The sequence below is a fragment of the Rhipicephalus sanguineus genome, chromosome 6 (assembly GCF_013339695.2).
Source record: "Rhipicephalus sanguineus isolate Rsan-2018 chromosome 6, BIME_Rsan_1.4, whole genome shotgun sequence".
Taxonomy (NCBI): Eukaryota; Metazoa; Arthropoda; class Arachnida; order Ixodida; family Ixodidae; genus Rhipicephalus; species Rhipicephalus sanguineus.
Genome location: NC_051181.1, coordinates 44,075,733 through 44,099,500, shown reverse-complemented (window position 1 = coordinate 44,099,500; position 23,768 = coordinate 44,075,733).

The window sequence follows — 23,768 nt, the reverse complement described above, 5'->3', positions numbered from 1 at the left end:
TTTGAACATATGCTGGAATTGGGAATTCTTCGTCCGTCCGCAAGTAACTGGGCAGCTCCACTCACATGGTGCCCAAGAAATCGGGTGACTGGAGGCCCTGCGGAGACTACCGATATCTGAACACTAAGACAATTCTGGATCGGTACCCGTTACCCAACATGCAGGATTTCACTGCCGCTCTGCACGGCGCCAACCTCTTTCGAAGATTGACCTTGTCCGCGCCTACACCAAATTTCCATGGCCGAATCAGACATACCCAAGACGGATATTACAACACCATTCGGACTCTCTCGAGTTTTTGCGAATGCCGTTCGGTATCAGGAATGCCGCTCAGTCCTTTTCAACGTTTCATTGAACAGTCACGCGTGGTCTACCCTTTGTTTTCGCCTACGTCGACGACTTGTTGGTGGCCAGCAAATCTGTGGTAAGAGCATTTACAACACCTTCGTTGTCTGCTACAACGACTATCTGACCACGGCATCGTCTTCAACGCCTCGAAAAGCGAGTTTGGTGTCACTAGCTTAGTCTTTCTGGGACCTCACCTGGACACCAGTGGCATCCGCCCACTTTCATCAAAAAATCGAAGCAGTTCAGAGCTTCCCTAGGCCCACAACGATCACGAAGCCTGCGGCAATTCCTCGGCATGGCTTCAACTTTTACCGCCGCTTTCTCAAGAACTGTGCCGATATAGTGGCGCCTTTGGACCGTCTGCTTACCAGCAAGAACCAAGACGCTCTCGCTCCTTTGGGACGCCACTGCTGAAGACGCCTTTATCAAGATCAAGGGCGTGCTCACCAACGCTGCCTTTCTTGCCCATCCCAATTCCTCGGCATCTCTAGCCCTAATGAGTGACGCGTCTAGCACAACCGTGGAGAGTGGTTCTCCAACAGCGTGTTGACAACTCATGGCAACCATTAGGTCTTTTACTCCGAGAAACTCAGGCCTAACACAAGCTCGTTACAGCACCTTTGGTCGAGAGTTACTTGGAATTTACCTCGCCATCCGACACTTTCGCCATATCGTCGAAGGTCGACCATTTACCATTTTCACGGACCAACAAGCCGTTGACATATGCGCTTTTGCAGAGAGTCGTCGACGCACACGCCCCGAGAAATCCGCCATCTCTTGTTTATATCTGAATTATCCACCGACATCCGACACGTCAGCGGCGACCAGAACATACCTGCTGACACTCTCAGCCTGGTGGACGCCGTCGTGACATCACCTGCAACTCCTGCGCCACTCGATGTGCCGACGCTCGCAGCAACACCAAGCTAACGATCCCGAGCTCATACAACTGCGCTCATCTAAAACAGCACTGCGATTGCACGATATTTCGCTTGATGGCGCCCAACCTCGTCTGGACACTTCTACAGGCACACTCAGACCATTTGTCCCTCGCACGTTACGCAAGCAGCTTTTCGACACGCTGCACCAGCTCGCTCACCCCGGCGTTCGTGCCTCGCAACGCCTTGTTTCATCGCGTTACGTATGCCCCGGATGAAACGCAGACGTACGCGACTGGGTTACGTGCATGTACACCCGTGCCAACGTGGCCAAAGCCCACAGGTACACTGTTCCCCAACACGCCAGTTCTCCAGCCTGGACCATCGTTCGATATTGTCCACATCGACATCGTCGGACCACTACCACCGTGTGACGGATTTCGCTACCTGCTCACAGCTGTCGACCGATTTACTCGTTGGCCAGAAGCGACCCCGCTTCCAGACAGCTCCGCTGCAACCGTCGCAGCAGCATTCGTCACAACATGGGTTGCCCGCTTCGGATGCCCTACCAAGATCGTGACTCACAGAGGACAGCAATTCGAGTCTGCCCTCTTTCACGAACTCCTACGCCTGCTTGGCCTGCATCGTCTTCGCACGGCTGCTTACCACCCCCAGACCAATGGCCTCGTGGAACGCTTCCATCGACAGCTCAAGGCAGCACTGATAGCCCATGGCACGCCATCGCTATAGGTTCAACGTCTGCCACTGGTACTTCTGGGTATCCGCTGCGCTTTGAAATCGGACTTCGGGTGCTCGAGCGCGGAGCTCGTCTACGGCACTCCGCTCCGTCTGCCCAGCGACTTCTTCTCCTCAGAACCACCCTCGGCAGCTCTGTCTACTCACGAATACGTACAGCTTCTTAGGGACCTCTTCCGGGTTCTTAAACCCTGTCCGACACGTCCTCCTCCAGACCGCACACCGTACATTACATCCGACCTGACCAATGCAACCCACGTTTCGTGCGCTTTGGACCTATTCGGCCTGCCCTCCACCCACACTACCTCGGGCCCTTTCCGGTATGGAGAAAAAACTCAGCGAGTAGACATATGTCGTAGATGTTCATGGCAAACCTGACACATCGCACTGTAGGCCTGAAGCCAGCCTACTGTGAGACGACTCCCCGTCGCCTGGCTCAATCCAGTTCCACATGCTCCGTTCCCGTCGCTGCGGACACTACTTCAATCCGCAGAGTTCCTGGCAGTGCTTTTCGTTCGCAGACCATGCTGCTCTCTAGGGGAAGGAGCTATGTAGCGCCACCGACATCGACGAGATTGCACAGTGAAGAAAGAAGAGGTCGGACGTGACCTCGTGCGGCGCGGCAGCAAGGCTGGCGAGAGGGGCGCAGAAAAATAAAGAAAAAGTTAGTTGGGTTTAGGCTTCGGCGCTAGACGGACGTGTCGAGTCGTTTTCTTATGTGTGCTCCAATATATTTATATATATATATAGAATATATATATATATATATATTATATATATTATATATAATTATATATATATTATATATATATATTGTTAAGGCGTTTATTGACGGCGGGGATTGACGGCGACGATGCACAACGACAGAGCGCAGACTCGCAGAGTCTCACGAGCACGAGCACGAGGGGCGTGCTCTCCGACAAGAGGCGAAGAGGGCGACCCACTAGAAGGCGCTGGAGAGGACGGCCCATTACAACGTTCCAATTCTTCTCTACAATTACCCCGGGTACGAAAAAGGGAGCCGTCTGGCGACCTAGCAGCTGGTCACTACGAGCGGGTCATGGTAGGGCTTGAGGCGCTCCACGTTGACAATGTCGCGCCCTCGACGGCGCATGTCGGAAGATGGGTCGATGGGTTCAATGAGGTAGTTGACCAGGGATGTGCGTTCGACGACACGGTAGGGGCCTTCGTATTTGGGCAGCAGTTTGGAAGAGAGGCCAATTGCAGTGGTAGGGATCGAGAGCCATACGAGTGCTCCGGGTAGGAACGTGGGTGCAGAAGTGTTGGTCTCACCGCGGATGTTTTTTTGCCGCTCTTGGTCCTGCGTAGTAAAGGTCTTCGCAAGCTCGCGACACTCCTCAGCAAGTCTGGCTGTGGCAGAAATAGGCGCACACTCAGATCGATCCGGCTTGTATGGAAGGATTGTGTCGATTGTGTGCGACGGGTGCCTGCCGTACAATAGGAAAAATGGTGAGAAACCAGTGGTGCTTTGAGGGGCGGTATTGTAGGCGTAGGTGACGAAAGGTAGAATGGAATCCCAATTTGTGTGATCGGCGGCGACATACATCGAGAGCATGTCGCCGAGCGTGCGGTTAAAGCGTTCCGTGAGCCCATTCGTCTGCGGGTGGTAAGCAGTAGTTTTGCGGTGAACAACGTTGCACTCTTTGAGGATGGCTTCGACGACTTCCGACAGGAAGACACGGCCTCGATCGCTGAGCAGCTCCTGGGGTGGACCGTGGCGCAGCATGAACCGGCGGAGCAGAAAGGAGGCTACATCGCGCGCTGTAGCCGCTGGGAGGGCGGCAGTTTCGGCGTATCGCGTAAGGTGGTCTACAGCGACGATGGCCCAGCGGTTACCAGCCGAAGTCAGAGGGAGTGGCCCATACAAATCGATGCCAACGCGCCCAAACGGCCGATCAGGGCAAGGTAAAGGTTGCAGACCTGCTGGTGACTGGTGCGTTGAAGTTTTGCGGCGCTGACAATCGATGCAGGAGCGAACGAACTTCTGCACGTAGCGGTACATGCCTCGCCAAAAGTACCGTTGGCGAATGCGGTGGTATGTTTTCGATACCCCAGAGTGCGCACACTGCGGATCAGCGTGGAACGATTCGCATATTTCAGAACGCAGACTGCGGGGTATTACTAGTAGCCACTGGCGGCCGTCGGCGTTGTAATTGCGTCGGTGGAGGAGGTCGTCGCGAATGGCGAAATGGTGGGCTTGACGACGCAACGCGCGAGTGGATGGTGTTGCCGAAGGATCAGTCAGCAAGTCTAGCAGTGAAGCGATCCATTGATCCTTGCGCTGTTCGGTAGCGATAGTGTGAACGTCGATGGAAGAAAGGGCATTGTGAGACATTGAGCTGTGGGTGTTGTCGTCAGGCAAGGGGGAGCGCGAGAGTGCGTCGGCGTCAGCATGCTGGCGTCCGTTGCGGTACAGCACGCGGATATCGTAGTCCTGTAGGCGAAGTGCCCAGCGGGCGAGGCGGCCTGATGGATCCTTCAATGACGACAACCAGCAGAGGGCATGGTGGTCGGTGATGACATCAAATGGGCGACCATACAAATAAGGTCGGAACTTCGTAAGGGCCCAGATGATCGCTAGGCATTCCTTTTCGGTGACGGTGTAATTGGTCTCGGCTTTGGTGAGCGTACGACTTGCATACGCCACGACATATTCAGGGAACCCTGGTTTGCGCTGCGCAAGGACAGCGCCAAGGCCAACACCGCTGGCGTCTGTGTGTACCTCTGTAGGGGCCGTAGGGTCGTAGTGGCGTAGTATGGGAGGCGACGTCAACAGACGACGGAGCTTCGCGAAAGCGTCGTCGCACTCTGACGACCATGAACTGAGGGACCCGTTACTTCCGAGGAGCTTCGTCAGCGGCGATATGACGGTCGCGAAGTTTCGAATGAAGCGCCGAAAGTAGGAACACAGTCCTACGAAACTGCGCAGTTCTTTGACGGACGTAGGTTTGGGGAACTCGGTCACGGCCCGAAGCTTGGCTGGATCGGGAAGAATACCGTCCTTGGACACGACGTAACCGAGTATTGTCAGCTGCCGTGCTGCAAATCGGCACTTCTTTAGATTCAGTTGTAGGCCGGCGTCGCTCAAACGCGTCAAAACATGCCGCAGGCGTTGAAGATGTGTGGAGAAGTCCGGAGCGAAAACAACGACGTCGTCGAGGTAGCACAAGCATGTGTGCCATTTCAGGTTGCGCAGAACGGTATCCATCATGCGCTCAAAGGTGGCGGGCGCATTACACAGCCCAAACGGCATGACGTTGAATTCGTACAAGCCGTCGGGCGTGACAAAGGCGGTCTTCGGTCGAGCGTCATCAGCCATGGGTACTTGCCAGTACCCTGAGCGCAAATCGAGAGATGAAAAGAATTCTGCTCCTTGCAGGCTGTCAATCGCGTCGTCTATTCGCGGTAGTGGATACACGTCCTTACGAGTGATCTTGTTAAGTCGTCGGTAGTCTACACAGAACCGCACAGAACCGTCCTTCTTCGCAACAAGTACGACAGGAGACGCCCAGGGGCTGTTAGATGGTCGAATAACATCGCGTCGCAGCATGTCGTCGACTTGCTCGTTGATTACACGGCGTTCTGTGGGAGATACGCGATATGGACGTTGCCGCAGTGGCGGCTGGGCGCCAGTGTCGATGCGATGCGTAACGGAGGAAGTGCGGCCGAGAGAAGTTTGAGCGACATCGAAAGAAGAGCGAAAGTCGTCCAACAGGCCCAGAAGCTGGGAACGCTGGACCGGTGTAAGGTCGTCAGCAATGGAGGAACCAAAGACATCAGCGGGTGATGAACCAGATGTCGAAACAGCGCTGAGCGTACTGGAACTGTGGCAGTGCATTTCATCTGGTTCGTCCATAACTTGTGCGTCTTCGAGGGGTTCCACGCTGCCGAGACAATCCCTTCGCGCCAACGTAACAATGAACGGGGATGGGTTGGTCACAAAAATATCCGTGTCCCCCTGAGTGATTTCCACGGTCGCAAATGGCACCAGCAAGCCTTTCCTAGTGAAAACGCGGTCACATGGAGAAAGGAGCGCAACGGCGTCGCAGAAACCGGTGCAATAGACTGAGACAGCCGTTGACGAATTTGCAGGAACTGTGATGTCGTCTTTGACGAATACCTTGGTCGCAGCCGAGGAACTGTCTGCCGGCGTCAAATCTGAGAATGGTGAAAGCTCTATTTCGGCTTGCGCGCAATGAATGACGGCGTCGTGGCGGGAGAGAAAATCCCATCCCAGGATGACGTCGTGAGAGCATGAGGAAATTATGATAAATTCGACGGCGTACAGATCGTCCTGAATGATGACACGGGCTGTGCATACCGCCGTCGGGTGAATGCATTGGGCGCTGGCTGTACGGAGGGAAAGACCGGAAAGTGGCGTCGTCACTTTTCGTAGCAGGCGGCTTAGTTTAGCGTCCATAACGGATACGGCGGCTCCAGTGTCGATAAGGGCAGATGCGCGAACACCGTCCACAAAAATGTCTATTACGTTCGATGGGCTTCGCTGAGGGCTTTCGCAGTTCGATAGCGTCGCAGCCCTTGCCTCGTGCACTGCGACGACAAGTTTTCCTGGTCGCGTGCGACCGGACGCGGGCGCATCGGCGACATTGAGCGACGTCGGGGAGATGGAGAGCGCCGAGTAGATGGAGCTTGGCTTGACGTCGGTGACAGAGGCGTAGGTGGGGCGTAAAATGTGCGGTTTGAATGGCTGGTGGCGGGCGACACGACTTGGGGCGGCTGGACGCGATTGCAACAACGCGCCACGTGGCCGGCGTAGCCGCATGCGAAGCATATGGGGCGGTTGTCAGGTGTGCGCCATCGGTTTGCTGGAGCAGGGCCCGCCCATGGCGCAGGACGTCATTGACGGGGTAGCGACTGATATGACTGCATCGTGGGCTGCGGTCGTGGCCTCTGCATTACGTCGGCGTAGGTAGCCGGCACAGCCGCTTCGAAGGACTGATGTCTAGCGGCGGCTTCGGCGTAACTGTGTGGGGCTGCCGTGCGGTATTACTGGGGACGTTCTTGCGACAACTTGGGCGTAACTCAGTGGTGCAGGAGCGGGATGGTGCTGGTGGTACTCAGGCATGACCTCCGCGATTTCCTGCTCAATCGCTCGACGGAGGGGAGGGAGAAGAGTGGTTGACGGCTGGTGAACGTACTGAGGTTCAGCAAAGTCCAGCAGAGAGAACTGGCGCGCGATTTCCTCGCGCACGAATGACTTCACCTCTGCGAGCAAGGCGGAGTGGTCGGATATGGTCGACAAGCCAGCGAGCTCGGCGTCGCGGGATGGAGAGCGACGGGTCATCGACCGCTGCCGGCGCAGCTCCTCGTAGCTCTGGCAGAGCGTGATGACCTCGGCCACTGTGCTGGGGTTTTTGGCGAGCAGCATCGTGAAGGCATCGTCGTCGATGCCTTTCATAATGTACCTCATCTTGTCAGATTCCGACATGATGGCGTCGGCTTTCTGACACAGATCGAGGACGTCTTCAATGTAGCTGGTAAAGGTTTCGCCGGCCTGCTGAGCTCGTTCTCGCAAACGCTGTTCGGCCTGCAGCTTACGAACGGCAGGGCGGCCAAACACGTCGACGATGGCGGTCTTGAAAGCGGACCACGTCGGGAAATCGGATGCATGGTTATTGTACCACATGCATGCCACACCCGCGAGGTAGAAAACTAAGTTGCTCAGCTTGCCTGCTTCGTCCCATTTATTGGGGACACTCACCCGTTCGTAAATCGTGAGCCAGTCCTCCACGTCGGTGCCATCCGCGCCGGTAAAGACAGGAGGGCCTCGGATACGGGGGACACCGGGACAAGCGGCCGGGGCAGGAGGCGGCGTTTGCTGAGAGGCGTCTTGCGGCATGGTAGATGACACGGTACGGGATCGAAGCTCCAGGGGCATCAGATGGAGACCGAAGTTGTGGGGACGGTACAGCACTCTCCACCACTTTGTAAAGGCGTTTATTGACGGCGGGATCGACGGCGACGATGCGCAGCGACGACAGTCACGACAGAGCGCAGACTCGCAGACTCTCACGAGCAAGAGCACGAGGGGCGTGCTCTCCGAGAAGAGGCGAAGAGGGCGACCCACTAGAAGGCGCTCAAGAGGACGGCCCATTACAGCGTTCTAATGCTTCTGTACAATATATATATATATATATATATATATTGTAAGGAAGAAGAGAACAGAGGCAGAACAGATATATATATATATATCGCCGCTTAATGAGGGCCCCCCCTCCAATGAAGGGAGACTCTAAGCCGTGCCTCTGGGAAACGTGCTCGAGAGTTAGTAGAGAAAACCTATCGGCTGTCGAATTTTAATGCTTCTGCAACACATTGTTATGGTGAGAGATGCTTACAAGGCGGGATTCTGGATGGTCGAGGAAGGCTTAGCCCAGAATTCAGCCTCACTTCTTTCTTCTCTTTCACACTTCGTCGAAAGTCGAGTAGCATTCCCCCGTTGAAGACGATGCCTACCAGGCGAGCCAGTCAGTGTCGCGCGTGGTATAGCTTCAAACGGGCAACATGGACGACGTCAATTTTGCTGCAGCAACGGCTACTAGACGTGAGCGGGGATATGACGTACTATATAACGTCGCTAAGGCGCGACAAAACGACGAAGGGACCTGTGTACCGGGCCAGAAGCTTTTGGTAGAAGCATAGGTCGGCAAAAAATGTGCAGTTCACTCAGACTCTCTTATGGAATATATTTTGCCCGTAGGGCTCACTCCGACTCACTAAAATTTTTCTCGTTTGTTATTATCAAGGAACTCGCAAAGCTACATACATGTAACAGTGTGCTCACCACTAACGGTCCTTGTAATGCAGGTGGATCAGCTGCTACCTCTTGTTCCAGTCAATAAGGCACAACACACCTTCTTGCTGCCACTGCGTCCAGTGGGGCAGATTTTGATGAGAATGGGGATGGTGAGCATTTTCTATTGTTATCTGCTTGAAAAATATTGTCGCAATGCTGCGAGCCAGACCGACAAGCAGCGATAGCGAAGTGCACGCTTAATGAAGGCTTGTCAATACTACCGCCATTGCCCATCTCGTTTGTTATTATCAAGGAACTAACTCGCAAAGCGACATACATGTAACAGTGTGCTCACCACTAACGGTCCTTGTAATGCAGGTGGAACAGCTGCTACCTCTTGCTCCAGTCAACAAGGCACAACCCACCTTCTTGCTGCCACTGCGTCCAGTGGGGCAGATTTTGATGAGAATGGGGATGGTGAGCATTTTCTATTGTTATCTGCTTGAAAAATATTGTTGCAATGCTGCGAGCCAGACCGACAAGCAGCGAGAGCGAAGTGCACGCTTAATGACGGCTTGTCAATACTACCGCCATTGCCCATCTCGTTTGGTATTATGAAGGAACTAACTCGCAAAGCGACATACATGTAACAGTGTGCTCACCACTAACGGTCCTTGTAATGCAGGTGGATCAGCTGCTACCTCTTGCTCCAGTCAACAAGGCACAACTCACCTTCTTGCTGCCACTGCGTCCAGTGGGGCAGATTTTGATGAGAATGGGGATGGTGAGCATTTTCTATTGTTATCTGCTTGAACAATATTGTTGCAATGCTGCGAGCCAGACCGACAAGCAGCGATAGCGAAGTGCACGCTTAATGAAGGCTTGTCAATACTACCGCCATTGCCCATCTCGTTTGTTATTATCAAGGAACTCGCAAAGCTACATACATGTAACAGTGTGCTCACCACTAACGGTCCTTGTAATGCAGGTGGAACAGCTGCTACCTCTTGCTCCAGTCAACAAGGCACAACCCACCTTCTTGCTGCCACTGCGTCCAGTGGGGCAGATTTTGATGAGAATGGGGATGGTGAGCATTTTCTATTGTTATCTTCTTGAACAATATTGTTGCAATGCTGCAAGCCAGACCGACAAGCAGCCATAGTGAAGTGCACGCTTAATGAAGGCTTGTCAATACTACCGCCATTGCCCATCTCGTTTGTTATTATCAAGGAACTCTCAAAGCTACATAGTACATGTAACAGTGTGCTCACCACTAACGGTCCTTGTAATGCAGGTGGATCAGCAGCTACCTCTTGCTCCAGTCAACAAGGCACAACTCACCTTCTTGCTGCCACTGCGTCCAGTGGGCAGATTTTGATGAGAATGGGGATGGTGAGCATTTTCTATTGTTATCTGCTTGAGCAATATTGTTGCAATGCTGCAAGCCAGACCGACAAGCAGCCATAGTGAAGTGCACGCTTAATGAAGGCTTGTCAATACTACCGCCATTGCCCATCTCGTTTGTTATTATCAAGGAACTCGCAAAGCTACATACATGTAACAGTGTGCTGATCACTAACGGTCCTTGTAATGCAGGTGGATCAGCTGTTACCTCTTGCTCCAGTCAACAAGGCACAACTCCCCTTCTTGCTGCCACTGCGTCCAGTGGGGCAGATTTTGATGAGAATGGGGATGGTGAGCATTTTCTATTGTTATCTGCTTGAACAATATTGCTGCAATGCTGCAAGCCAGACCGACAAGCAGCCATAGTGAAGTGTACGCTTAATGAAGGCTTGTCAACACTACCGCCATTGCCCATTTCGTTTGTTATTATGAAGGAACTCGCAAAGCTACATACATGTAACAGTGTGTTGATCACTAACGGTCCTTGTAATGCAGGTGGATCAGCAGCTACCTCTTGCTCCAGTCAACAAGGCACAACTCACCTTCTTGCTGCCACTGCGTCCAGTGGGCAGATTTTGATGAGAATGGGGATGGTGAGCATTTTCTATTGTTATCTGCTTGAACAATATTGTTGCAATGCTGCAAGCCAGACCGACAAGCAGCCATAGTGAAGTGTACGCTTAATGAAGGCTTGTCAACACTACCGCCATTGCCCATTTCGTTTGCTATTATGAAGGAACTCATAAGGATGCATACATGTAACAGTGTGCTCACCACCAACGGTCCTTGTAATGCAGGCGGATCAGCTGCTAACCCTTGCTCTCCACCGTTTCGCACTCGCCAACCACAGGCGCCATATCAGCACAGCGGCGTATGCTGGCCGGCGCATTCCTCTTCACTGCTAGCAGTGGTTGTTTTCTGGAAGTTGGTTGAACTAGAGGACTAGGTTGAACCCCATAGAGTTCGGAACAGTCAATGTTGTCCGATAACATAAATAAGTGTCTCAGACTGCACTCGAAAGCGAAACGTGAAGTTAAATACCGTTCATGTAGGCACTGATTTTGAAAATACACATTTCTAGGCACTACAAAAGCCCTTCTTAAACTCAATTCATGCTTATATATCAAAGCGGGGCGATAGGAACACAAGGAACAAAATAGGCATTTTCCTACAATTCAGTCTCTGGTCATTACTTCAGCTTCCTGAAGCTGAGCACCAATCTGTCTTTTTGGGAACAGACGTAGAAGCCGTCCTTGATCCTCTTATATGACACATACTGTCCCGTTGTGTATAGTTTGCCTAGTCTCTCCACACGGCCCGTGATCTTTTCCGGAATAACAGCTTTCTCCATAAAGTGCAGTAATCCTGGAAGGACTTCGTTTTTCCAGAATGATGGATCAAAGAAAATCCTTTCCACATTTATATGGTTCGTTTTGTTAGGGTCTTCTGATTCAGTCCATATAATAAAGTCGCACCACTTGTGTCCTGTTATCGCCATTTGGCCTTGCACTTGATAATGGTAGGCATGGTCTTTCTTAAGGTGCACCTGCCCATCTTTCAGGGTACAGCAAAAGTTCTTGTCTTTACAGGCCTCATCAGCACTAAGGCCATTTTTTGAAAACGGCACTTTACTTCAAGCAAACCTTTCCTCTCCATCTAAGATAATAATCCGATCTGGAGAGGCAGCCAGAAATGGGTACTGCTTGTGAACGTGCAAGCCAGTTTCATTTACTTGCAATTCCACATCACGACAACGTAGAAGTGTGGCATACGCTTCGACGGCATGTTCTTCGTGCATTCTGCCATACATGATGGCCTCGCTCACGGCCCTATCACTTGGGTACAGCAAAGTTTTCAACAAGCCTTCAGGCTTTACACAGCGGCACTCTTTTGAACATCGAGGCAGTGATGCGACCAGTCCTTTCAGAGTACCACAGTTTGTTTGCTGCCTGCCCGATTGTTTTTCTACATATTTCTTCACGATTTCGTTCATCTAGAGGCTCGATTGCTTGAAAGTGTGCACTTATGATGACTTGAGCTCCCTTGCTCCACAGGTCCACATCATCACTTAAAACCTGATTATTGGGTTTACCTTCACTCTGTGCGACCTTATCGTCAGGGCACAGGTAGCGTAACACTTGCAGCGAAGGCCAGCAAGCAGAAAGGCTTGCCTTGAGTTCAGAAATTTCATCCTGAGATGGTTGCACATAAGGGCAAGGGTCATACTCGCGCTGTTTCTTAATGTGGCCAGGCTTGTTGACGACATGCCTCTGGAAAGAGATGTGAAGTGGCAACCTTGGAGCCGGTTTTTCGCTGCAATACAACAAAAATAATGACTTCAGTGATGCAATACGTATCTATAATTGTAATCAGTGCATTACTGTAGCTAAGGTATTCTGTAGTGGAAGCTGTAACCGGGTGATGAATAATAGCAACATTTCCGAAGACATTCTGTTGCATACTCCTTGATTTGTGGACTGTTTTCAAAGTGTGATTCATTTTATGCAATAAGAAAAATGAAGTTGATTTTTTCTGCTGTGACTTCTGAATTACCTGACTAGAACAGCTCAATCAAGCTCCAATCCATTTCTAAACAGCGCTGGAAATGGAGACATGGTGATTTACCTTCTGCAGGAACAATCCATTTGCATGGCACGTCAGTACAGGACTGCAGTTCTTTGGCTGCCTTGTCTGCTACGCTCAGCAGCAGTCCAGCAACATGCTGACAAGATTGGCTGAGCCTGCAGTTATAAAAAGAATGGGTATATATTATATATCTAAACACCAAAAAACGTATTCAATATACAGTTGAGCTAGGGTAAAACAAGTAGTTGACAGGGCAGTGCACACAAATTTACATTGCGCCATCGCAAAGAGAGCACGCCCTTGCGTGACTAATGAAAAAAAAATAAGTACATGTATTTTAGTGTCTTGCCGTTATTGTGCCTGCGAAAAACCAATCTCCACTAGCAACAAGATCAATGATGCAGCCTTACTGTAATGGAATTGCTGTTCATTAGTATTTATAAATTAAGAATGTATGCATTCCTATGGGGGGGGGGTATGCTATTCTAAAGCAGGAGCGTAGGAAAGAAATATAAAACCGGCGCCACAATATGTTCGCGTGACAGGATCGCAAACGTGAGAAACAATCTGTGTTTAAGCATTTATTTAATTAAACATTGCCCTGTCAGTACGTAGCTGTGTTCACGATCCGCCGCTTACTCTATACGACTTTGCCGAGGTGGAAGCCAAAAGCGCACAACAGGCAAAGTACACAGCAAACATGCTGCAATATTTCACGTGTATATAAAAGAGGCACCTGGCCGACGCATGCGTTAGACGGAGCAGATGATTTGGCTTGTTTCCTAATAACGTCGACACATTTATCGCGCGGAGATATTACATATTTACAGTGTTCTTGGACTTCTGTCGTGTGACTGAAGCGACATTCCGTGTATCGCAGTCAAGGGTGCAACAAGTGACATGCTTCATTCTGCATTGACGCAGGCACGCACGAAGTCCCCGCTTGACAGGTCTAAACGGCTATAGCTACAGCGCGGTTTGTTTTCTGTATATATTAGTGCAATCTACTCCGCTATAAGCGCGACCAAGGCTCGATAGAACACACCTGCACTGTCTTCATCGATGGCAAGCAAGCCGCCCGAACAAGGCCAACATCTGGGTCACTGGTGTTCAGGTTTATCATGAGGTTCTTCACGTAGCCTTCTTCTTTAAATGCCCAACCACGATGAGCCTGAAGCACGGTCGCGGTGGTTGAGTTGAGGTAACTCCGACATTGCGAAAAATCCGAAATCCAGCCCGTATCCAAAAAGGAAAACGGAATACAGTCTTCTTCCATCATTTCGACACGCCAAAAGATGATTAAACACACAACGTCAGCCAAATTTCACGCGAGGTAGAAACAATACGACGGCGGCAACGGCGGGAAATGTTTTCCACACACTTACTCTCGTTGCTCTCGTACCAGCGCCCCGAACGGTTCCTCAGGCGTACGATAGGAGGCGCTCACTATTTTGCAAAATGTCAATTGCTTCGCCACAATTACCCCGGTACGAAAGGGAGCCGTCCGGCGACCTAACAGCTCGTTACTATGAGTGGGTCATAGTAGGCCTTGAGGCGCTCCACGTTGACGACGTCGCGCCCTCGACGGCGCATGTCCGAAGCTGGTTCGATGGGTTCGATCAGGTAGTTGACCGGGGATGTGCGCTCGACGACCCGGTAGGGCCTTCGTATTTCGGCAGTAGTTTTGAAGAGAGGCCGGTTGCAATGGTAGGGACCGAGAGCCATACGAGCGCTCCAGGGAGGAACGTGGACTCAGAAGTGGTGGTGCCACCGCGAAGGCTCTTCTGCCGTTCTTATTCATGCGTTGTAAAGGCCTTTGCAAGCTCGCGACACTCTTCAGCAAGCCTGGCTGTGTCAGAAATAGGCGCACAATCAGATGGATCCGGCTTGTAGGGTAGTATCGTGTCAATGGTGTGCAACGGGTGCCTTCCGTACAACAGGAGGAAGGGTGAAAAACCAGTAGTGCTCTGAGGGGCGGTATTATAGGCGTAGGTGACGAAGGGCAGAATGGCATCCCAATTTGTGTGATCGGCGGCGACGTACATTGAGAGCATGTCGCCGAGCGTGCGGTTGAAGCGTTCGGTTAGGCCATTCGTCTGCGGGTGGTAAGCAGTAGTTTTGCGATGAACAGCATGGCACTCTTTGAGAATGGCTTCGACGACTTCCGACAAGAAGACACGGCCTCGATCGCTCAGAAGCTCCTGGGTGGACCGTGACGCAGCATGAATCGGTGTAGCAGGAAGGAGGCAACATCACGCGCTGTAGCCGCTGGGAGGGCAGCGGTTTCGGCGAATCGCGTTAGATGGTCAACGGCGACGATTGCCCAACGGTTACCAGCCGACGTCAAAGGAAGTGGTCCATACAAATCGATGCCCACGCGCCCAAACGGACGGTTAGGGCAAGGTAATGGTTGTAGACCGACTGGTGACACGTGCGTTGAAGGTTTGCGGCGTTGGCAATCGAGGCAGGAGCGGACGAACTTCTGCACGTAGCGGTACATTCCTCGCCAGAAGTATCGTTGTCGAATGCGGTGGTAAGTTTTGGATACCCCAGAGTGCGCGCATTGCGGATCAGAGTGGAAGGACTCGCATATTTCAGCACGCAGACTTCGGGGTATCACAAGTAGCCACTGGCGGCCGTCGGCGTTGTAATTGCGTCGGTGCAGTAGGTCGTCACGAATGGCGAAATGGTGGGCTTGACGACGCAACGCGCGAGTGGTTGGTGTTGTCGACGGATCAGTGAGCAAGTCTATCAGCGAGGCGGTCCATTTATCCTTGCGCTGCTCGGTAGCGATGGTGTGAACATCGATAGAAGAAACAGCAGTGTGAGACACTGAGCAGGAGGCATTGTCGTCAGGCAAGGGGGAGCGCGAAAGGGCGTCGGCGTCAGCATGCTGACATCCGTTGCGGTACAGCACGCGGATGTCGTAGTCTTGCAGGCGAAGTGCCCAACGGGCGAGACGGCCCGAGGGATCCTTCAATGACGACAGCCAGCATAGTGCGTGGTGATCGGTGACGACATCAAATGGGCGACCATACAAATAAGGTCGGAATTTTGTAAGGGCCCAGATGATAGCCAGGCACTCTTTTCCGTGACAGTGTAATTGGTCTCGGCTCTAGTAAGCGTGCGACTTGCGTAGGCGACGACATATTCGGGGAACCCTGGTTTGCGTTGCGCAAGAACAGCACCGAGGCCTACACCGCTGGCGTCCGTGTGTACCTCCGTTGGGGCCGTAGGGTCGTAGTGGCGTAGTATTGGAGGAGACGTCAACAAACGACGGAGCTTTGCGAACGCGTCGTCGCATTCGGACGACCACGAATGTAGAGGCCCGTTACTTCCAAGGAGCTTCGTCAGCGGCGATATGATGGTGGCAAAGTTGCGTATGAAACGTCGAAAATAGGAGCACAGTCCTACGAAACTGCGCAGTTCTTTGACGGACGTAGGTTTGGGAAATTCGGCCACGGCCCGAAGCTTGGCCGGATCGGGAAGGATTCCGTCCTTGGACACGACGTAGCCTAGGATTGTCAGCTGCCGTGCTGCAAATCGGCACTTCTTCAGGTTCAGTTGGAGGCCGGCGTTGGTCAAACGCGTTAAAACATGCCGCAGACGTTGAAGATGCGTGGAGAAGTCCGGAGCTAAAACGACGACGTCGTCCAGGTAACACAAGCACGTGTGCCATTTCAAGTTGCGCAGAACGGTGTCCATCATGCGCTCGAAGGTGGCGGGCGCATTGCACAGACCAAACGGCATGACGTTGAACTCGTACAAGCCGTCGGGCGTGACAAAAGCTGTCTTCGGTCGAGCGTCATCAGCCATGGGTACTTGCCAGTACCCCGAGCGCAAATCGAGAGATGAAAAGTATTCTGCTCCTTGGAGGCTGTCAATCGCGTCGTCGATTCGCGGCAGTGGATAAACATCCTTCCGAGTGATCTTGTTGAGCCTTCGGTAGTCCACACAGAAGCGCACAGAACCGTCCTTCTTGGCAACGAGAACAACAGGAGACGCCCACGGGCTGTCCGAGGGTCGAATAACGTCGCGTCGAAGCATATCGTCCACTTGTTCATTAATTACCCGACGTTCTGTGGGAGACACGCGATATGGACGTTGCCGCAGTGGTGGTTGGGCGCCAGTGTCGATGCGATGCGTAACAGCGGACGTGCGGCCGAGAGAAGTTTGCCCAACATCGAAAGAAGAACGAAATTCTTCCAACAGGCACAGAAGCTGGGAACGCTGGACCGACGTAAGGTTGTCAGCAATGGAGGGACCAAATACATCCGCGGGTGAGGAATCAGACGTGGAAACGGCACTGATGGTACAGGAACTGGTGCAGTGCGAGTCATCGGGTGCGTCGAAACTTGTGCGTCTTCGAGGGGCTCCACTCTGCCGAGACATTCCCCTCGCACCAACGTAACAATGTGCGGGGATGGGTTGGTAACAAAAATAGCGGTGCTACCCTGAGTGATTTGCACGGTCGCGAAAGGTACCAGCAACCCTTTCCTAGTGCAAACGCGGTCAGATGGCGAAAGGAGTGCAATTGTGTCGCAGAGACCGGCGCAGTAAACTGGCACAGCCGTCGACGAGTTTGGAGGAACTTTGGTATCGTCTTTGACGAGGGTCTTGGTGAATGCCGATGGACTGTCTGCCGGCGTCAAATGTGAGAACGGTGAGAGTTCGAGGGCGGCTGGTGCGCAGTGAATTATGGCGTCGTGGCGGGAGAGAAAATCCCATCCCAGGATGACGTCGTGGGAGCATGCAGCAATTATGAACTCGACGTCGTACAGAACGTCCTGAATGACGACGCGAGAAGTGCATACTGCTGTAGGCCTAATACTCTGGGAGCTGGCGGTACGGAGGGACATCCCAGAAAGTGGCGTCGTCACTTTTCGAAGTAAGCGGCTAAGTTTTGCGTCCATAACGGATACGGCGGCTCCAGTGTCGACAAGGGCAGATGCGCGAACACCGTCCACAAACACGTCTATGACATTCGATGGACTTCGCTGAGGGCTTTTACAGTTCGATAGCGTCGCAGCCCTTGCCTCGTGGACTGCGACGACTAGTTTTCCTGCTCTCGTGCGACAGAACGTGGCCGCATTGGTGACAGTGAGCGACGGCGTGGAGACGGAGAGCGGCGAGTGGATGGAGCTGGGCGTGACGTCGGCGACATAGGCGGGTCGTAGAACGCACGGCTGGACTGGCTGGTGGTGGTTGACGCGACTCGAGGCGGCTGCACGCGATAGCAGTAACGGGCCACGTGACCGGCATAACCGCATGCAAAGCAGATGGGCCGATTGTCGGGTGTGCGCCATCGGTTCGCCGGGCAGGTCCCGTCCACGTTGCAGGATGCGATTGACGGGGCGGCTGCTGAAATGACTGCAAGGTGGGTTGCAGTCGGGGCCTAGGGATGACGGCAGCATACGTAGCCGGCACGCCCGCTTCGAAGGACGGAGGTCTAGCGGCGGCTTCGGCGTAACTCAACGGTGCAGCCGCAGGGATTGCCTGGTGCGTCCTGGCGACAACCTGAGCGTAACTCTGTGGCGCAGGAGCCGGAGGTTGCTGGTGGTACTCAGGCATCACCTCCGCGATTTCCTGCTCAATCGCTCGGCGGATGGAGGAAGAAGGGTCGTCGACGACTGTTGAACGTGCGGCGGATGGGCAAAGGCCAGGAGAGAGAACTGGCGTGCGATTTCCTCGCGCACGAATGCCTTCATTTCTGCCAGCAGCGTGGCCTGGTCAGGTATGGCCGCCAAGCCAGCAAGCTCTTCGTCGCGTGATTGAGAGCGACGGGTCATCGAACGTTGCCGGCGGAGCTCCTCGTAGCTCTGGCACAGTGTTATGACCTCGGCCACGGTGGAAGGGTTTTTAGCGAGCGACATGGTGAAGGCATCGTCGTCAATGCCCTTCATAATGTTCCGGATCTTGTCAGACTCGGACATGGTGCCGTCGTTCGTTTTCTTACACAAGTCCAGGACGTCTTCGATATAACTGGTGAAAGATTCACCGGTCTGCTGAGCTCGTTCGCGTAAGCGCTGTTCTGCTTGCAGCTTACGAACTGCAGGGCGGCCAAAAACGTTGATGACGGCGGTCTTGAAATCCGACCAAGTAGCAAAATCGGACGCGTGGTTGTTGTACCACAAGCTTGCTACTCCCCGCGAGAAAGACCAAGTTGCTCAACTTGCCTGCTTCGTCCCATTTGTTGGGTACGCTCACGCGCTCGTAATTGCGAGCCAGTCCTCCACGTCGGTGCCATCGGCGCCAGTGAAGATAGGTGGATCGCGGATGCGTGGGACACCGGGACATGTGGTCGGTGTGGGAGGCGGCGTTTGCTGAGCGGCGTCTTGAGGCATGGTAGATGGCAGAGTACGGGAACGAAGCTCCAGGGGCATTGAATGGGAGCACAGCACTCTCCACCAATTTGTTAAGCGGTTTATTGGACGGCACTCGGCGACAATGCACTATGGCGACAGTCAAGGCAAAAACACGGGCTCCGAGCGCGAGCGGCGTTTAGAAGAGGACGACCCACTAGGAGCCGCTGGAGAGCGCAACCGTTAAGCAGTACCAATTGCTTCGCCACAGAGCATTGGTTTTTATACTGTTCTTTCAGGTGAAGACCCATAATCAGAATGGCCGTTGCGTGTCATTGTGTCACAATCAGGTACATGGGAAAAGTCTGTTGGCCTTTACATTCACGACAAGTTGAAGTTCGGAAGCATAGATGGTCTGTTTTTGACGAAGAATTCGCTAGCAAGTGATCAGTAATCTTCAAACTGAGTCTTGCAATAACTTGCGTACTTCCTCTATCGACGTCAAAGATCTGAATTACTCCTTAACCCTTAATGAGCTGCTTTCCTGCGTTCAAGAATGCATGAAGGCTTATGATGAATTCAATTTTATAAATACCGGGTGCTTATCGTTGCAAGGGTTTCGTGAGCTTCTTTCTATTTTCGTGCGATATTTTCTGAATGTGAAAGAATATTTTTCTTCAAAAATAAGGAATTCGCATTGGTTCATGCATTGCGGCCATTCTTAGCGGAATGTATCTTGCCCGCGTAAACGGAAAATTGGGAAGCACACTTATCAGTTCAAATGTCAAGGATGTGTACCGGTACGTTGACGATTGCCTTGTTTTCCTGGATACAAACAGAGTTTATAATGATGTGTCTCAGCTACTAGATGCTTTTACAAACTGCCTTCGTACGCTCCTTATCAGCCATGAAACACCAGGAATTAACAGCCTCAGATATCTGGGCATACGGATGTGTTTAGCAGGTAACCATGTGTGTTGGTCGTATGAGTGTAGAGACAATAAGCCATTTCTGCCATCTTCGTCACGTCATTCTAAGCTCGTAATGACGGGCAAAGGGAAGCTAACTGTAACGAACGCGCTTCGCCGCTCTTTCTATCTAAGTGTCAGAGCAGTTTCGCGCTCAGGCCGAGCACTTGAAAATGCTGGGTACCCGCAGCCAGTGATCACTTCAGTGGCCGAAGGTCTTAAAACCTTCAAACGTGGCCGCCTGAACCCGCTGACAAAAGTGCCACAAAAGGAGGGGGAAAAGAAAGAAAAGTGCGCTGTGGTATCATATGCACAGGGTGTATCACACAGACTTAACCTTAAGGCCCAAGTAAAAACTATTTGTTGAATGTAATTGAAATTTCGCGCACTTATCTAACTACAGTAGACAACAACATCTGGCAAGTTTCATAGCGTTACATCTATTCCTTCAGAAGTTATGATACTGTACTTTAGAAAGTACGCTGGGCTCTTGCGATAGCAATGCAAGCTGGCTCGGCACACGAATAGCCAGCATGCTTGGCCCTTTCCATACTACCCAAGTTGTTTTGGCACATGCAACTTGTCGAAGCAGTGACGCATCATGCAAAGCGCTGCACCATACTTTTCGCAGCATCATTTCTATTTATCACATACAGTGCACTTCAACCGTTTTTCAATCTTCTTGTGAAATGCCCATATGGATGGAAGGGACTGGCAGGCACACTGGACACGGAAGACCTCTTGATAGTTCTATTGTGTACATGGCACAGGTAGTGTCTTGCAAGAATGCAGGTGAATGACAGCAGTCGACGCATAGAGGGTCTGCTAACCTCCAGTAGGTAGGCAGATCCTCTATGCATTTAGTGCAGCAATGTTGATGATCTGTGCAAATAGGTGCTTCCATCTCATTTTCCCACGAATGAAAATTCTGAAGTTATACGCATCTTGATTGTGGAGGTGAATCTCTCCCATGGCAATATTTCTGTAGCTGCTGACGATGTTTCGTGATGGCACTACGTTTTTCCTTTTGAGTTGATGATCATCTGCTTACAGAGCGTAGCGGCTCGACTGTGTCATAGTTCATCGCCATAGCAACTATGCTATTGTCTTTGCCCTTTACGAAAAGAAATTCGTTTCCCGGATCAAAACAGAAGCAGTCTTCCCGATTTCTTTCATTCCATCAGGCAGAAGGCATTCATTCGCACAGCCGTCTTCCCTCTCCTCCTCAGCTGTTTGGGAGTGACAATTACTTCACCAAGAGGCTCTAGTATATCCCTGCCGGCATCTGTTGCAGTCTCCCGAGTCTCAAATTACCGTAAAAACGGCATTGTTCTGAATAAAATACCTGGTTCGCTCTCTGAGGCAACCTACAACGCAATGCACATGTAAGCTCCCACAAAGGCCCAGTGTACTACAGAAAGTACACCAACATTTGATTACCCCTCAGAGCAAAACTGTGCACTACAGCTGATTCTTGCGCTTCGCCGCGGTTATATTGTACCTTTTGAAGCACAATCAATCTGTTTTTTTTCAATATATACAGTGTGAAACCTTAAATTATTGAGAAAACGTAGTAGTCGTTACATGCGTTCGACGGGCGCTCGTTTTCCAAAAGTTTAACAACTCGTAGCGCAGAAAAAATTGACATGAGTCAGTATGTTCGATTAGGAGTGTCTTGCTGCAACCTTTAGCATCAAAAATGCTAATCAGAAAAATTAGAATATTGGATAGTGTATTTTCTATTCCAAAAAATTGAAGTGTACTTTGTAAAGTACGCTGGGCGCTAATGGGTTAAGAAGATTGGGAGCACCGCTAACGTCAGGTGCTGTTCACGCGCCAAACAACTCTCCAGTCCGTGCAAAGCCAGCTACCGAAAGCCAAGGAAGCTGGTTGTACGACAAAAACAGACATAACTTTCTTGAGTGCACCACCAGTGTGGTGCATGCTCTAACCGCTAACGTGCAGGATGAAGTAAACACCGGCCAGGCTGGTCAATGTATGAACAACAGCTTGCTGGAGCACGCCAACAACGTGCGCAATGGCGCGATGCGGGCCATCTTAGCCTCCACTGCAAAAAATGTGGGTGCAATGTCCCAGTACTGCCAATGCTACGTCGTGGCAAGGAGCGCCAAGCAAATGACACGTGGGGTAATACAATATATGAATATCGCTAAATGGGGGACACGTGCGTAAGTCCAACATCAGTTGGTCTAACAGAAAAAGAAATCAATTGTCTTAATCACAATTCACGAACGACATGGCGGAAAGAGCAGTAAATATCTTCTCTTAATCTTTTCCTTTTCAGCCGGCTTTCACTTTGTGGTGTTCATCGTTCCGATGTGAAATGTGCAAATGCGGTCGGGCGGGCTTTTCACCAGTCCCATATATATGAGTGCGACGCTTTGAAAATAAATTTTTGAAGTTAGCACATGTATTCGTCGGTGTTAGCTGTTTTTGTCTCGTGTGTGCGCTAGAAACAGCAATGGAACACGAACATGCCCAAATCTACGTGATTCCACTAATCATCAAGCTGACGTTGCAAAGATTTTGAACGCGTTTTAGAATTTCCGGTTTTCCCTGTCGGCGATCCATGACGTATTAATTGCCTCACATGTTCCCGGCGATCCACTCGTGCGCGTCGCCGTCCGTGCACAGGTGGACGGAGAGGCACTTCACGTTGACAGTCGGAACCAAATAGCTCATCGAAACCATCACGCTGTCGAAGCCCACTCGCACGAGCCCTGTACGCGTTGATCTGCGGCTTGTAAGGGGGGGGGGGGGGGCGAGCGTGCGTTCGAAAACGCGCGCGCGAGCCCAGTCACGTGACGTCTAATGAAAAACCAATAGCGTGCAAGTGCTCCCGGTCGCTGAGCCGCTTTAGCGCCGCCGACTCCTCCTCGCTGTCTCTTTTTTTCTCTCTTGCGTGCGCTGCTGCGCCAGCAATTTATAATACGTTCTCGTGTCCGAGCTGGCACAACCCTGTGACAGTAAAAGCGAAACAAAACGTTGCAGTAAAGAAACACAATGTAATTGAAGGTTACAGCAAATATGATATTTAATAACAGTATCAGCGCGAAAGCCAACGAATGAAGCTGTGTGATGGAAATCAGAGGGTCTTATTGTACTCGGAAATTAGCGAAAATGTTTGAAATAATTCTCCGAAGGATCTCTTGATAGATCAGTCGAAATCAAAGTCTCACTAGTGCATTACAGGTTGCTTCTGATCACCAGTTCTTTTGTCGTCGCATGCTGCTATGTTTAGCCAACTGCGAAAAGATACAAGCGCGGTTGAAACAACGAAATTTTGAATGAGCATGAAACGAAGAAGGATCGAGTACACTCTTAAAAAAGGGAGTCATGTCTATCTGACTCTCCTTGTGGCAGCCGATGATCATCTTTTTTTTTCCTAAAGGTAACCACAATACTCTGGTAGGCGCTCCTGCATAATTTATGACTCCCTTGCTCCAAGGGAGTCAGTCATGGATTCATATACAGGGTGATTTAAAAAAAAACTGTACTGGCTACGACCAAGATACAGTTCGCTGGTTGAGAGGGTGTGTGCATAAATGATATACCGAAAACTATCGGTTGAAAATATATAGAATGCGATCGTATAACGCGGAAGTACACACGAATTATGCGATGACTCACTTAAATAATTGCGGAAATAGCTCGTTGAAACGTCTACTCAAGTTATGCAGGGTTCTGAAAAATTTCTAAAGGTTTGCCACCAAGCGAAACATATAAG